Source organism: Mustela erminea, chromosome 6 (assembly GCF_009829155.1).
Source record: "Mustela erminea isolate mMusErm1 chromosome 6, mMusErm1.Pri, whole genome shotgun sequence".
Lineage (NCBI taxonomy): Eukaryota > Metazoa > Chordata > Mammalia > Carnivora > Mustelidae > Mustela > Mustela erminea.
Window position 1 is genome coordinate 143023438 of NC_045619.1, and position 17426 is coordinate 143040863.

The window sequence follows — 17426 nt, forward strand, 5'->3', positions numbered from 1 at the left end:
TGGTTTCCGAAGGGCCGTTCCCAAATGAACGAGCTCGTGTCTGTGGCCATGCTTCACACTGATGCAGAATACCTTACCTGAAATCCCCTCAGAAGATTGTCTAGAGAATATTTCCCAACATATGCTATATTGTAGACTATCGAGATCACGTGATCAGACCCTGGAATGACAGGGCAGGACAGCGGGGTGGGGGGGTCGGTGGGGGGCGGGGATACACTCTGCTCAGGCAAGAACAGGATTCACCACAGCTCAGAGCAACTGGGGAAAATAACGAGCCGGGGACCCTCTCTGCCCCAGCTCTGCCTCCCTACGAGGTCTGTTTTCGCTTGTCTGGAGAGCATCCCTCCCCACTGCTTCCTGGTCCACGAGCCCCCACGCGCCCCCGCCACGGAGACACAGGGCCACCGTCCTTCTACTCCCTTATGGCCCTGGGGTTCTTCCACACACGGGCATCGCCTCCCCTTCTCCCTACCTGCTGTCATAGGCTGCTGTCCTGCACGTGAAGAAACCACAAAACTGAAGTATTTTCCGTCTGGCTCTTTTCATGTGCTGAGACACGTGCTGACCTCTGTTCTAGCCGATGCTCCCGCGGCTCTTCTGTTTTCCAGAAACTTCTAGTGGTTCTTTCCCAATCTCATTCTCAGCTGATAAACCTGTTTCTATTTTTTTTTTCAGAGTATACATTACTTTAAAAATGATTTTATTAACATATAATGTATTATTTGCTCCAGGAGTACAGGCCAGTTTTTATTTTTTATTTAAAAAAATTGAAGAGAAGATTCTCTGCTTCCAGACATCTGACTACCTCTGTGCCCACGCGATGTCTCCCCTGCCGTGACTGAGGCTGCCGGGTCTCCTGCGGCATCCCCCACCCCTGTCATGGGGTTGTTCCTGTCTCGCCCACTCACCCTATGCTCCAGCAAGGGCTCCCTCTCCCCCCATCACCCATTTGCTCTCTTGGATGAACAGTATCTTGAGAGGGAGGAGCCAGGGCTCCTAAAGGGACAGTGATTCCCAGGCGCAGCCAGTCATAAGAGTAGGCGAGAAGCGAGACACACCACGGGGTTATTCTGAGAGTTTATGCAAAGCGACATCCTCAGGAGGTTTTGGTTGTCAGAGCAGATGGAGGGGCACTGCTGAATAGGAGTCCTGCAGCCTTTTAATTTTAATTTCCATTCTTTCGAATGGCACAGAATCATGTGTCAAAGGCAACTGTGTCACTATGCTGTGCACATTACTGGGGGTGTGGACCCTTCTTCAAGGTGCTTCTGACTCTGGCAAGGCGATGTCTCCAGCACAATAAAAGGGAGGAGCCATGGACTGGCATGCTTCAGTCACAGGTGCCACGAAACGTCCCATTTGGGCACTTGCAAGTGCCCCTGGAGCTTGGAACAAAGGCGAGGCGGAGGGGTATCTGGGGGTGTCCCTGGGGGGAGGCGTGCCAAGAAGCCCAACTGGAGAACGGGGAGCAGTTATGAGCTCTTCTTTTTTTTTTTTTTTTTAAAGATTTTATTTATTCATTTGACAGAGAGAAATCACAAGTAGACGGAGAGGCAGCCAGAGAGAGAGAGAGAGAAGCAGGCTCTCTGCTGAGCAGAGAGCCCGATGCGGGACTCGATCCCAGGACCCTGAGATCATGACCTGAGCCGAAGGCAGCGGCTTAACCCACTGAGCCACCCAGGCACCCCAATGAGCTCTTCTGCACAGAGGCTGGAGAGAGTGAGGGACTGAGCAGGGCGTCTGCGGTATTTTCTTTCTCTGGCTCTGTTTTCTGTGGTGTGAGTCGGCATGTGATGTCTCTGGGCTCTGGGTGCTTCACCTGGTACCATGTGTCACCGACTGTGTACAGGGAAGTGAAGTTGCAAACCCAGAATTTTCACTGGCTGCGCTTTCTTGCATTTAGAATGTTATTTAACCTGAATTACAGATTCCTATTCCACATTCTTCTCACTGGTCTAATGAGTGGTTAAAGCATTTTAGATGCCACACTTGGATAATTCCAGTGCGTAAACTGGGCCCTGAGTACGCAGACAATCCAAGCCTAGACAGACGACAACATAACAGCACGAGGAGATCGTGTGTTAAAAATCTAAGATAACGTCTGTGGCTGGAAAAGCTGTGGATTGTCCTGAGACTGTGTCAGCCGCACGGATGCGGCTGTGGCCGGAGTCACTGCTATTTTGAACGGTCACTCATGGCCTATTTTTAAAGACTCAGACACGAGGTCAGACTCTTTAAAATGTTATTTATTTATTTATTTTTATTTAATTTATTTTTTAATGACTTGAACATTAGAAACCTGTTCCAAACAACAGATTTCTCCGGAAGATATTCAGTGAGTGGGCATTTAATGCAATTGTCTTTTGGGTTGTAGAAAAGATTGCTTTCAATCAGAAGTCGTTTCCGCACACATGCTAAAAGAATTATGGCAAAAGCATTGTTGCGGGTGGGTGACAACCTTGATTTCCGGAGAGGCAGTGGAGGCAGGAAGAAAAGGTAGATGTGCTGCTTCTGTAGGGAGGCACTGACAGCAGCCGTGCTCATGGGGGTGGGGGGGGGCATCAAAGAACATGAGGCCACAGCTTACCTCGCAGTCTGATGACGGAGACAAGGGGAATCTGGTGACAAGCTTGGTGGGAAGATACATAAGTGAGATTAATGTTAGATATATTGAATTTTCTTTATTCAGGAAAGGAATCATTTTTCAAAGCCCAAACCTTGTTGATTGTAATTTGGGAAAATCAAACCAGTGTAGACTGCTCCTCTTCCTCTCTCTCTCTGTCAGTCAATGTTGGAATGAAGATAACTGATTCTTCCCAAAATAACTGGGGCGCCAGAACGTTCTCTAATAAATGAATCATTCCATTGTTCCAAGTGCATTGTGGAGAGATGTGTGAGATAAAGGCACTGGCATGCAATCGACTTTCAGGGGGAGACATCTCGCTTTCGCCGTGAGATCCCTGCCGCTCACCGCTCTTCACGGAGAGGACGGAGCACGTCGAGGCTTTAGGCTTCCTCCTGCACTTTGAGGGAGAGTGACCTGGATAAATGGTTAAATCTGCTGCCATGGAAAGGAAGTGAGCCACTGCAACCTGAAACACCTCAAAGAAAACTGTTGTGGGAGGAATTATCGATTAACCCGAAACTAATTAATGGAACATTTGTGCCCATGGAGGTTATGAGCTTGGCTTAAGTCCACGAGGAGAAGGAGATCAAGTGCCCTAATTAGCTGGGATTAAAGCGCAGATAGAAAGTTAACATATCCCAGGACAGACCACAGAAGATGAGCCATACCCAGAAAATGCTGCAAATGGCTGATGTTAGGTCTAAATTTTTGAGATTGTCTGGTTTGGTCACGTAGATCATACATTATCATAAAGGACAATAATTAAACATCCACTCAGCTTGTCGTTTAGTATTTCATACGCGGCATCTTCTGATATCAGGATGTGCACAGAGAATAAGCCACCCCAACCAAATTTATGAATGAATGTGTGCTGTAAGCCGTCTTCGTGGTATGATGTATCGACACCCGCCTGCAGGCTCTTAGGTAATAAAGAATCTGTGTACCGCATTACGTCCTATTTTCATATCATTTCAGGTATGTGACGTCTGTGGATCTGAGACACTTGAAGCCCAGAGATCGTGGTGTTGGTGATCTAATGCAATCTCATTAAGCTGAACTTAAACGGTCTCCAGATACCGAGAGGAAAAAGCATCACCCCATTTGATATTACAATGCATGAAACACGTTTAGTTGAGAGCCATAAATGCTGCAAGTCATTAGTATTAATTTTTATTGACTTAGAATTAAACACAGATGCTTCTGTTTATTATGGTCTTCCTCTATCACATCACCAAATGATTTCAAAGAAGAAAGCAGAATTTGGATGCGTGTTGGCCCACTCGGCAGCTGGTGGTCCCTCTGTAAGCTCCCGCTCAGGGCTTTCTTTTCTGAAGGAGCAGAGAATGGGGTCTCAGGGAGCGGCCGTGGAGGAGGAACACCCGTGGGAAGTCCTGGGGGGTATGGAGCTAATGAGAGCGGCTTCTCTCTAGCACAGCAGCCTCAGGGTTGTAGTAATATGGCTCCCTGACATGGGATATTCCCAGAGGTTTAAAGCTGGGGGAGCAGAACTGAGTTACCATGACACCATTGAATGGGCAAGGATTACTGGTGATGTGCGGAATGGAATCTGAGCTCCTGAAACGATACAGCTGGACTATAGGAGCATTGAACGTGTACGTCGATAACACTTAATCTCACTTAAATGAAGCTGAGCTCTTAGGCATTTCATTTGCAAAGTGTATATATGGGTAGTGTGACCTAAATACATTTTTTTTTAAGTTAGGCATGCTCCCACTGAAAAAATGCATTTAAATTTAAGCGTTTTCAAGATGGATGTCAATTATTTGTGTAAAGAAAAAACCCAAAAGTGGTATGAGATGAAATCCTTCTAAGTTTGGATTATGATAATTGTTGTGATTATTATTAACTTATTATTATTATGACATTTGGCTATATCTATAAACTAGCTTCTGAGAGTTGATTGGGGTTGCACTGAATCCATAGACCAAGTTGGGAACCTGCCACATTCTGCCAGTCTGCCAACCCACTCAACCAGAGCTTCCACAGGGTGTAGATGATAGTCTAGAGAGGAAGCCCATGCTGGAGTCCGTTCTTTGTGCAGATGGAGAGGCAAGACCCACACAAGGAGACTTGACAGTTTTCTCAAGGACAGATGAAAAGCTTTGGTTCAGAGATCCTCAGGGTCCACCGTCAACTATAATTCACCTGGCATGTTGACCTCAACCACACACTGGGCAGCCCTCCAGGGACCACACTTCTTCCAAGCCCATCCCACCCTTGCCCGCTCCAGAGGAGCTGATTGCTCTTCCTGCCGGAGAAGGACCTACCTGAAACATGCCTTATGCAAAGCCCTGCTGACGAGAATTCCAGGACCCTGGCTCCGGGAGCAAGTCCTCATCATGCTCTGGAACCAAAAGGAGAAACTGAGTCAAGTGCTCCTAAGACGGTTACCCCGGAAGAGATATAAATGTGTTTGTTGGGACCCTCCTGGCACTAGGAAGCTCCGAACATGCTAGCATGGGTGGGAACATGAGACCTTTGTCCCCAAAGACTTGACCTCTACTTTTCTGGTGGTGTCAAGTTTTGAAAACTAAGCTTAATGACTTTGGTGAGTGTAGACCATGACACCATGGCCACAGGACCGATAGTTAAGCTTGATGATCTGAACAGCTCTTGGCATGAGCGATCTCACGTGAAGGGAACAGACTCCCCCGAGGGCAAGCACATTCACTGCTTCCATATATTGTACGCAGTATGTGGGCTTTAAGGCAGGTAAGTCGCATTGCAGATTGACAGGTCTAGCAGCTGAAACTACTTCTCTTTTGATATCCCGTGTTCTTAGTTAGCACGAAGCACGGTCTATCCCAGGAAAGGGCCTTGCCATCCTTTTCAGTTTTCTCCTATGACAAAAATTTCCTTTCTCACAAAGGCTATGATTTTTTTTTTCCTTAAAACTATGGTGGCAAAGAAGTTTCCATAGATATTGGTTCCTTTCTTATTGCTTCTGTCATGGCTGTTGTCTGTCCTCTTGGCTCACCTCTCACGTGCACTTAATAAAGTTAAGGGTATTTGGGATCTGTTGCTTTTGCAATGGGAAAAAGTAAATACGCAGTCTGCAAAGCCATAGTTTACAGTGGGTGAAAGTAGTTGCTCACCTAACACATTGCTTCCCTCTTATCAAGCTCCACCTTCCCAAGCCTGAGAGGGGCAGAGGCAGACATGGCCTCCGACATGGTTCTTGGGTCTGGTGTGTCAGTCCCACATACCAGCGAGGAGGGAACAGAGAGCACTGTGAGGGAGAACATGCAGGACCCTGGAACTCAATTTTCAGAAACTATTTGGATCCTGACTCCTTGAAACCAAGTATTTACTTACAAACAAACAAAACCTATATTTATTAAAGACAATTAAAACATTTAAATATGGGAAAGTTATTATATGACCCGAGGATCCTTTTTTTAAATCCTCTTCAGTGTGAGGACGATCTGTTGTCCTACAACCTGACGTGTATACATCTCCTTCCAATTGGAAATGTGAACTTAAGTACCTGGTGGTTAAATGACATGTTGCCAAAATTTCATTGTAAATACTCCAGCAGCAGGGAACGAAGAACAGTGAGGACGGAAGGAAGGGAAGTGAAAGAGGCATGAGCTCCAGCCCACCAGCCGACATCAGGGAGCTCCAGCCCACCAGCCGACGTCAGGGCGCTCCAGCCCACCAGCCGACGTCAGGGCGCTCCAGCCTCCCAGACGACATCAGGGAACGTGGGCATTGGGGACACACACATGGGCATTCGTTTTACTCTTCCTGTTGCCTCTGGGTACGTTTGACGTAATAAAAAGATTTAAAAGAAACACTTTATGGCATAAAATAAAATCCGAACATTTGCTTCTAGAGTCATTACAGCAAACACCACTGACTTCCCACTCTGCCCTGAGTTGTGGCCCTCGTGTCACTTGATGAGGACAGCTGTAAAGAGAAGGGATAGATACACGCCAACGGCTGTGCCTGCCTCAAAGAACGGGCGAGTCAACGTGCTCCAACAGCCTTGCCCTGGCTTCCTGGCCGTGACAAGGCTCGTCCTGGCTTCTAGGTGGTGTCGCGAAGTGAGAAGTTTATTCCACAGCATTCAGAAGGCTGGCCTCAGACATCGGTGGTCTTTGTACTTAAGCAAGAGCTCCTGGGGGTGCGGAGAAGGGGAGGAGAGAGGCCAGTGGTGATTCGCAGGTGATGGAGGTAGTGGTCATGCAAAGTAAAGTGCGTGATAGGAGAGCAGGACAGCTTGTGGAGTGGGACCCGCAGAAGGAGGGAAAGATTAGGAGGAGGGGGGGGTGATTTGGCATCTCTTTTCCCAGACAATGGAAAGCCTTTTTTTCCAAGTCTAGCCATGGTCTCTCCAATGATGTGGACATCTTTTTATGCACCCCAAAGATGGCTCTAATCATTCACTGCATTCAATTTTTTAAAAAGTGCTAAGTTTTGGTTCCCAAGGTGAGCGCGATTAATTCAAAACACGACTCAGAGGCTTCTGAGCTCTACCCTTACATTGGCATGATTTAGATGTAAAGCAGAGATGAATATTTCACAATTCACTGATAAAAATTTTCCAGGATGAAATGATGAGAGCCTGAATATGAAATTTGTCTGATTCAAGACTCCGACGCTGTTTTATTTGTCTGTTAGTCTGAAAAAGAAGATTCCAAAGGAAGCTATAAATTAGCAGGCCCTACAAAATTCCGTTCCAGGGAAGACATTTTCATTTCCGGTCTCGGTGTCCGAGGGCGATATAACCCAAGTGTTGCTTGAAGGCCGAGTCTGGTGAGAGGTGTGTCAGCGAGGCGCAGGTGCCACAGCCAGCGTATTTCCCAAGGTCGTGATGCACAATTCATGTCATCTCCATGAGGCACCAGTCCTTGGGATTTCAGATGCTTCTGTAATACTGCCTTAAAATACAAAGCCACCCCTGCTGTCGTGTTTGGGCTGGCGTGGCGGGCAGGCATGTGTAGGGTACACGCAGAGCCCTCCTGATCGGTAGAAATGATGGGTGTGATGTGTGGTGCCCTGGGTCGCAGGCATCTGTTCAGCCCGTGTACGTTACCCTGTGCTCAACTCCTACTTAGAATGTCAGTGCGGTCTTGATTCATTCTTTGACCTCATCTCCTCATCTCCTCGGCTTTTTTCATGTTTTCTTAACTTTCTGGTTTTGACTTTTTAATTTACCTTTTAATTTTGGAACATGTACACAGTTGCGGGAAAGTTGAGATGATATTACAGAGAATTGCCATATGCCACACCCAATTTCCCTTATTTCTGACACCTTAAATCAACATCTATTTATTGGTCATAATTCGTGAACCAATATAACACCTTGCTCACTGGAGTCCGTATTTTGTTCCGATTTCCTCACCGTCCCTTTTTAAAATCAACTGCAGCACACAGGCACCCTGTCTTCTGGCTTACTGACACTTTAAATGTATGGTCAGATATAATAATAGCAGATAAAACAAGATTGATATTGTGAACCCCATATTTTTTGAATGAAGAAAATGAAGTTCAGAACTGACGTTAACATGTAAGGTGAAATAATGTGGGAGAGAATGGTGGGAGTTAAATCAAGAATTTCTAAGACTTGCTCGTCTACTGAATGGGATTCTTCGCTCACTTACAAAGAAGGTAGCATCTTGTCAGAATTATGGCATATTTACAGTAAGGTCCTTGACATAAGACGCATCCATTTATAGCCACAGGGTTTTTTTTTTTTTTTTAACATCACAGGAATTAAATAAGTAAGAAGCTGAGAAATAATCCTATGCCATTAGAGCTCAGAAACACAGAAGATATTATACTACTAATATGGTAATTATACTTCCTTCCTCCTAGTTACCGACTCCTTTCATCCTTACTGATTTTATATACATTGTGCTTATGCTAAACTATGCCATAATCATGGACTCGGTACAAAACAGCAAAGACGTGCTCATTTTTTTCCAGATTAAAGAGTTCAGTGTAAGCATGAAAACGGAAAAGTTTGAACCTCGTCAGAGAAAGTAGTCCTAATTATTTGGTGCTCAGTGGATACCTATTTTCCCCGTCTATTTCTCCTTCTCCCACCGCCTCTTTTCTGAATCCAGGTGCAGAAAGCACAGCAATTAATATTAACCTGAATTTGATTATTTGGCTCTTCAGCATTTCATTGGATTATGTTGACTTGGTAATTTGATTGCTCTGCAGATGTGAACTACTGATTGCATTAAAATATGTAAAGGAAATGAGGAAATAGCACCAGACCATGTGGCAAAGAGACTCGGCCCCCCACGGCGGGGCACGTCCTCCAGCAGAAAAAGGGAATGGTGAGTAGCATGGTGGCCCTTCAAAGCCCCTATTCTGAAGAATTCAGTGCTAAGACACCACAATGCGTCACCCTCCAGCTGAGGTGGTGAATTTTCACATAGAGTGAAATCTTCTAAAAATATCGCACAGTCTTGTTAAAAATTAGCTCACAGCTGTCCTGCTAAAGCAAAGTACAGCTTCACTGGCCACTGGCAAGTGGGCATATTGAGAACGAAGCAAGCATGTGGCTTCCAGGCCACGGACGCAGGACCGGGATGGGGACTGGGAACTAGGAGGGTGACCGTGGAGATCGGAGCGGCAAAGGCCAGGCTCTGGTTCGCAGAGCAGTTCCCACCGAGAGCAGGAAGGGTGGAGAGCTGAGGCTCCAGGGTATGTGGCATCTGGCTGAGCCTTCTCAAAATAGAATCGAGGCTCTGACTTGGCTTTTCGGCAAGTGAAGTCCTTCCATGTGCTAGGGGTTGGCAGGGCTAGGGGAACACATTACTCCAGCCACGGCATGGACCCAGAGGAGCCTGCTTACATCAGCTCGTTTGCAGCCCCAAAGGCAGATGTGGGTCACCCCCAGTGGAGCACGTGATCTACCAGAGGAATGTTATTAACCTCAGGGAATGATGGGCAAAGGCTCTTTGCCAGAGAAAGTATAAGACATTTGGTTACCTTCGCATTTCAGATACACAATCAATAAATTTTCAAAGTATAAGTACATCCCGTGTATGCCCTTCTGTCTTTATTTGAAAAATCCCACAATCCAAGTGAGTATCACCTGTGGTTTCCAAAGTTCATTACTGAGAACCCCAGAGGACACTTTGGACAGAAGGGTGTCCCGGGGCACTCCAGAGTTCCACGCCACACAGAGCAGCCTGAGCAGTGTTTCAGACAGAAAGAAGGACCTGGCCTCTGTGGACTGCTCTCTCCTGAGTCATGAGGTTCTGAGTGGTCTGTCAAACTGTGCCTGACATTAGCAACCCGATTTTGTTTCTGAAATCCACCCCCATCTCATGTTTCTTACTTAGAACCCTCCGCTTTGTTGCTGATAAAAGTGGTTTTTTTTTGGATTTGGGGCAGCATTAAAGCCACTGCCACCTAAATTTGAGGGTAATCAGTCAGTGTAATGTACTTTCATAGATTTACTTTGGAAATGCTTGGATATATTTCAAAGCCTTATCTACGGGGCTTTTAAAATTAGTTTTACAATACATTCAGAAAAATTTCAATCAGAAGAAGGCTCCATGAGCCACACTGAATAATTCAGAGAACAGTGACTTGACGCTCATTTATTAAATATGAAAAACGCAGCATTTATGCTGTTCCTTTAAAGCTTCTGCGTCTATCAATGACAATTTCCATCTATTCTGAAATAAAATGCACAATCTGCCACTGATATTATGTTTTCTTGGATAACTCAGACATCATTCTTGCAGAGGTAATAAATTACAGTATCTCCTTCCTGAAACACGACAGTCAATTAGCCATTATCTGCCATCCAAACAGTCAACTCGCTCCTGAGAGGCTTTCTAGATGAATTCTGCCATTCAGCCCATAAGCAAATTGATAAAGATTTTTCTCTCCCTTGTAACAGAATTTATGAATAGTCTGACTTTGTTTCTCAGGGAGCACACATTTACCTGCGCCAGGAATCCATCACGTCCGTGCTGCCCGAGACAGCACGCACTGGGCCACACGGAGCTGTGAGCCCCGCGACAGGGCGAGTCTGAACTGGAAACACACATCAGAGTTTGGGCTTAGGACAGAAACAAAAAGCTGTATAACATTTCACACTGCTTATATCTTGGATATATTTCCACATATATTGGCTACACGAAATATATTATTAAAATTACACCTGTTTCGGGGTGCCTGGGTGGCTCAGTTGGTTGGGCATCTGGTTTTAGCTCAGGTCCTGATCCCAGGTCCTAGGATAGAGTCCCCCATGGGGCTTCCTGCTCAGTGGGGAGCCTGCTTCTCCCTCTGATTCTCCTTCTGCTCATGCATGCTCTCTCTTTCTCAAATAGATAAAGGAAATCTTTTAAGAAAGGAATTATTAAAACATAAAATAAAATTCCACTTGTTTCTTTTTCCTTCCTGATGTGACTACTGGGAAACTTTGTATCTGTAAATGCACTTCACCTCAAGTCCCTGTAGATAAGGCGGCATCAGACAATAAGCTTCCTGGGGGCAGACACGGGCTGCATCTTCACGGCTTATACTCTGAGACAGGGTTCTTTGAACAGCGAGCCATTCCCATGGTCTCTACCTTCTTAACTTTGCCGCAAAACCCGCTGAAATGAGCTTCTGTTTGCCCCATAGCAGTGTATCCTCTTCAAAAATATTCTTAACTATTATTCACGTTGTTTTACAATTTGTAACCTTCAGTTCTCCCTTAATAGACATTAACCCTTGACTGAGCATTGCTGTCCATGGTCCTGGAAGCCTTGGCCCTTTCCAGGGTCCAGGCCTCCACCCTCTGCTCATACTCTGTTTATTGCTAATGTCCCTGCTGAGTCTCTGTGGGTTCAGCAGCATCCCTGCCCTCAGGATGCTTTTTTTCTGCAGGTAATATCTTCTCCTGTTGTGATTTCATTGGATCTGAGGGTTTCACTGGTGCCAAGGCCAGACCCGGCCTGGGAGGCATCTGCATGGTAGTCTGCTGCCCCTGGGGCAGGGAAACCACAGCCTCTGCTATGGGGCTTACAACCACAAGGACTCGTTGTTAGTGTCTCATGACTTGTGAGTCGACTGATGTTTGGCTGCCATAGGCCGGGCTCAGCTGGAAGCCTCAGGATCCACATCCACTGGCCTTGGCTCTAAGCTGCGCCTTCTATTACAGTCTCTTCTTTTCTGAGAGGGTCCCAGGCAGATGGAGTTGTGGCCCGATGGCACGGTCTTCTCATGGCTGGCCACCAGAGAGCAGGAGCCAAGCTATCTGAGCGCTTGTCTGAGTCTGCCTTAGCATCAAGTCCAAACTCAGTACCTATGAGTGGCAAGGTAGCGTCACCCACAGGGGTAATGTCCCTGGATGGTGAGCCGGCATGCTGTGGTTTTTAAACATGTCCTGGAATGTTTCTTTTATTTCTGAGTATTACTGCCATTATTCTATTACTCGGGAAAGGCACAGTATGAGAAGTGACTTCAAAATCTCAGTGGCTCACGAAACCGTGTGTTTTATTCCTCATACTAATGTTCGTGTGAGTCGGTTATGACTCTGCTCATAACGACCTCATTTGGTGACCCTCTCTGAGGGAGAGGTCCCCATAAGTAACCCTGCCAGTCTTACAGCAAAGAGGAAAGAGAAACACGGTGAATCTCAAATTGGCTCATAAAGCTTTTCCTTGGAAATGACACACATTACTTCTATCAACATTTCATTACCCAGAGCGCAATCCATGCTGCTTCTAAACTCAACAGGGCAGGGATGTATAATCGCCCCACAAGGAAATGAAGTAAATAATTGTGAACGATGCAATCTGCCATACTTCTCTGAATTCAGGCATGCATCATATGTGCAAACTTATTATTCTTTTCGATTGGGACACCATTAGGATGCATTGCATATTATCCCTGAATTTAAGAATGTTCAAAAATAATAATCCGTGGGTTTGCAGAACTAAATTTCTGAAAAAGACAGACATGTTTGTTTGGACCAATATCCTGATATGTACAGTTCTATAAACTGGATTTTTTTTTAAGGACACAATTTGTAAACAAACAACCACAGGACCACAGATCCAGAAGACCCAAGTTCAAGGGGGCATGCTGGGCATTACTTTTCCCATTAGGGATTGTCCAATTATAAAAGTGTACAATGAAAATCTAAAAGGCTAATATCAGGATTGCTCTGTGGAATGAACTTTCTACCCAAATCCTGGCTGCCTATTGAGGCCTGTGAGCAGCACACACTCAAAGAAGGTTTATTACCCACAGAATAAGGCTTTCGGAGAGGCTATCCCAGCAGGGGGGCGGGTTAGGTGACACTGTGGTTTGGAGTCAGGATGCAGTGAAGGCTCAGATGTTCACGGTCTTGTCACGTGTGGTTTAAACTTCCCGCCAGGGTCAGACGAGGGTGGAGCAGAGGGGAAGGGGAGGGGAGGGGTGGGAGGAGTCAACCGTCATCAGCAATGGCATCAGACGTCCTTCTACAGCCAGGCACCGCTGTTAGCTGCCACACCAAATATCAGAGTTCAGAACTTCCAAGAGCAGAGGTCCTGATACATATTCCAAGAGTGGGGTTGCATGTCCAATGGGTCGCACTGTGTGAATAGAGAAAGCAGAATGGACCAGTCGCAGCGACACTGCAATATGGCCTTGAAACCCCCGCACATCTATGTGAAACAAGATGCTGTGGGATGCTTGGTGTCCAGAGCATACTGCCTTTCGGAAAGAGAAAGGAACACGTCATCTCTGAGGGAAGATAATCTCACCCACCTTCTCATATTATGTCCATTCATTCATGGACAGTATCTGATATGCCACCACCAAGAAGCAGATGTGCAGCCATGCTGTAGGGGAGACATGAGGAAAAATGAGGATTAACCGTTGATAGGTGTGTCTCAGTCAGCTCTGGCTGCCATAACCCGAAACCACGGACGGGGTCTTAAACAACAGAAATTTATTTCTCCCCGTTCTGGAGGATGGACATCCAAGATTAAGGCTCTACTTGATTCAATTTGCTGACGAGAGCCCTCTTCCTTCGAACTGTGCCCGTGCATGATGGAGAGGGAGCGGGGAGTGGGGGGGGGCAGCTCTTTAGTGTCTTAAAAGGACAGGAATCCTTATTGGGTCAGGGATCCACCCAGATGATTTCATGGATTTTATGGATTAATAAAGACCCTCTGCTCAAATACAGGCACATTAAGACTAGGGCTTCACAAAACAAAATCTGGGGGACACAAACATTCAGGCGATAACATATAAAGTAAGACCAGCCGAGATCAACATGATTGGATTATCAGCTGTGAATTTTAAAATGAGTAAGTTTAATATGCTTGAATATAAAACACAGGACAAAACAACAAAGGACAAACAAAAACAACAATTTAAAAATCAGCAAAACATTTCTCTAGGGAAAATGTATAAATGGTCATAAAATACGTTTTCTAGACATTTCTCTAAGGAAGGTACATAAGTGGTCAATAAGTACATGAAAGGAGGTTCAACATCAGGAATCATTAGCGAACAGAAATAAAAACCACAATGAGATACCACTGCCTGCCCTTGAGAGCACAATTGCTACCGAACAAGCAAATGAACAAAACAAGACCAGTGAGTGGACAAACAAGATGTGATCTATCTGTACAAGGGAGTGTCATTTAGTCCCAAAAATGGAGGGAATTTTGATATAACAGGTGAACCCTTAAGAATTTGCTCAGCGAAATAACCCGTCACAAAAGAACAAGACTATCTGGTTCCAGTCACATGCAGGACTTAGAGAAAATTCATAGAAACAGAAAGTAGACGGTGGGTGCTGGGGCTGGGGTGGGGAGCTATTTAGTGGATTTGGGGTGCCAGGTTGGGTTGATGATGGTCTCTGGGGGTAGAGTCTGGCGGTCTTTGGGAAACAGGGTGAATGTGTTGAATGCCACTGAATCGTCCACCTCACAAGTGTTCAACTCCTGATTTGTGCAGTATGTATGTCATACCACAATTAAAGATAAATTAAAATGAAATTAGTAAAATTCTTTACAGATAATTTCTGAAGAGAACTGAAAGTGACATAAGAGAATCTTACTAAAAAACCCAGCACTTAAAAACACAGTAATGGTAATTACAACGATCAGAGAATTTAACAGCATACTAAAGACAGCTGGAGCTAGAGCTGACAAACATTTTAAGCCTGAGGCACAAAGAGAGAGGAGAAGTCAGAAAAAATGAAAAGGAACCAGGACATCGAGTCCAACTCATTTGTAAAAGCCATAGTCTCTGTAGAACTGATTTGAGACTGCAAGCTACAGATTTGAAAACCTCCACAAACTCAAAACAGGGGAATGAAGGGGAAACCACCCAGGTTTAGCCTCCTAAAAAGTGCTGTAAAGCAAACACAGAAGAAGTCTTACAAACATCCAGACCAAAAAAAGTCATTAACTTCCAAAGAAGAGTATAGTATCTGACATCTAATGTCTCAACAGCAGCTGTAAAAGCCAGGAGACAGCAGGATGACATTTCTAAGACGTTGACAAGAATCATGCCAACACGAGTCCCATTGCAAGGGAATAGCTTCTTCACAAATGAAGGCAAAATAAAGATGTTTGGGGGCAAGCAAAAACTAAGACAATTGTTTATGAGCAAATACCCAGACATTTGAGGATAATCTTCAAATAGGAAGAAAATGATAAGTCACGGAAGGAAGGTGACAATCATCAACAGAAAGAGTCCATGAGTGGGCAAATCTAAACAAATGCTGATTGTACTAAATAATTAAATAATGCCATGTGAGATCGAAACTATGTAGAAAATCTAAACACATACAAATTTCACAGACCAGTTTTGCTAACCTTCACCCTAGTCTTGAGTTAGTCAGATTTCTAAAAGACCAGATAATGCAGAAGCTCAAAGACTAGGGAATAAACGTAGAAAACATTAGTGCAATTCAATTAAAATAGACAAAGTGAAATTGAATACTGTAATAGGAGAGGTAACTAGAATAACCTTTAAAATTAAGACAGAGACTGGGAATTCGTTATGGGACAAAACACAGCAGTTTAAGAGAGACATAGCATTAGCTACAGAAACAGAAAGTTGGAAATATTAGTACGGAAAAAGTTATACCATACCATAACTCCCCCAAATAAAAATATGTTATTATCTTAATATCAAAGTAGACTTCCTTAAGCAAAGATGCAGTATGGGAGATACAGAGGAAAATATTTTAAGATAAGATTTTAACTTCCCAAGAAAAAGTTTGTCCCTTTAAAAAATAGTGTTACTATTGCCATTAAAATCTGTCTACAATAGACTATTATACAAGTGGTACCTAGTGGTATGTAAAGAGCTAATAGTACAAAGACACCAAATTCAGAAAGGTTGTAAAATGTTTGAACTACACAATGAACTAATGTTATCTCACCAAACATGAAAATCACTGCACCTTAACAACTCCCGGGTACACGTTTTTCTCAAAGACCCAAGATATACTTCCTAAGACCAACCATAGGCTGAGGCACAAAATAAGTGTCAACAATTACCAAATGACTCACTTCAAACAGACAAGAGTTTCTATATTCAGTGAAATTAAAATGTACAGGGATAAGAAATACATTTTTTAGAGTGGCTGGAGGGGTGGAGAGAGAGAGAGAGAGAATATCAAGCAGATTCCCCTCAATTCAGAGCCCAAGGCGGGGCTCAATCCCACATCCCCGAGATCATGACCTGAGTTGAAATCAAGACTTGGACGCCTAACTGACTGAGCAACCAATGTGCCCCTAAAAACATTTTTTTTTTTTGAAGATCTTACTCATTTATTTGACAGAATGACAGAGGGAGAGAGTGAGAGAGAGACAGAGAGAGAGAGAGAGAACACAGGAGCGCACAAGCAGGGGGAGGGGCAGAGGCTGAAGGAGAAGCAGGCTCCCCACGGAGTGCGGGGCTCGATCCCAGGACCCCGAGATCATGACCTGAGCCGAAGGTGGAGGCTTAACCCACTGAGCCACTGAGGCGTCCCCCTAAAATAATTTTAAATTCCACTTGTATTTGAAGATTAAGCAGTACATTTTCTGGATAACTTAGAGGTCAAAGTATAAGTCAGTGTGTATCAGAGTGTATAATTCACAACATCAGAGTCTATTTTGAACTAAACGAAAGTTTTAAAAAATATGGCATCAATGTCAATCTGAACTTTAGAGAAAATTAAATCTTTCAGTATGTATATTAAAAGAGACTAGCTTGGGGCGCCTGGGTGGCTCAGTGGGTTAAGCCGCTGCCTTTGGCTCAGGTCATGATCTCAGGGTCCTGGGATCGAGTCCCACATCGGGCTCTCTGCTCAGCGGGGAGCCTGCTTCCCTCTCTCTCTCTCTCTCTCTGCCTGCCTCTCTGCCTACTTGTGATCTCTCTCTGTCAAATATATAAATAAAATCTTTAAAAAAAAAATAAAAGAGACTAGCTTATAAACAGGTATGTCAGCATTGACCTCAAGAAGCTATAGAGAGCACAGCAAATTAAGCCCAATGCAATTACTCTATTTGTGTAAGAAACAAACTCAAATTTTCATCCAAGTAATGAAACAAAAGACATTTAAGAAAACAAAACACTAATTTGTGACAAAAATCTATTAGCAAATCAGGTAACAGAAAAAAATCTCTTTGCTATGATAGATTATCTCAAAAAAAAAAAAAAAAAAGAGGAAAGCAAGCTCAGCCACTGTAATAGCTAACAGTGAGAGCCTAGCAAATTCCCTCTGAGATTAGAAACAGGACAAAGATGGATTGAATTGATTCACCAATTCAAGAAATCATTGTTCTAGAGGTCCTAGTCTGTGTAACAAGGCACAGAAAAGATA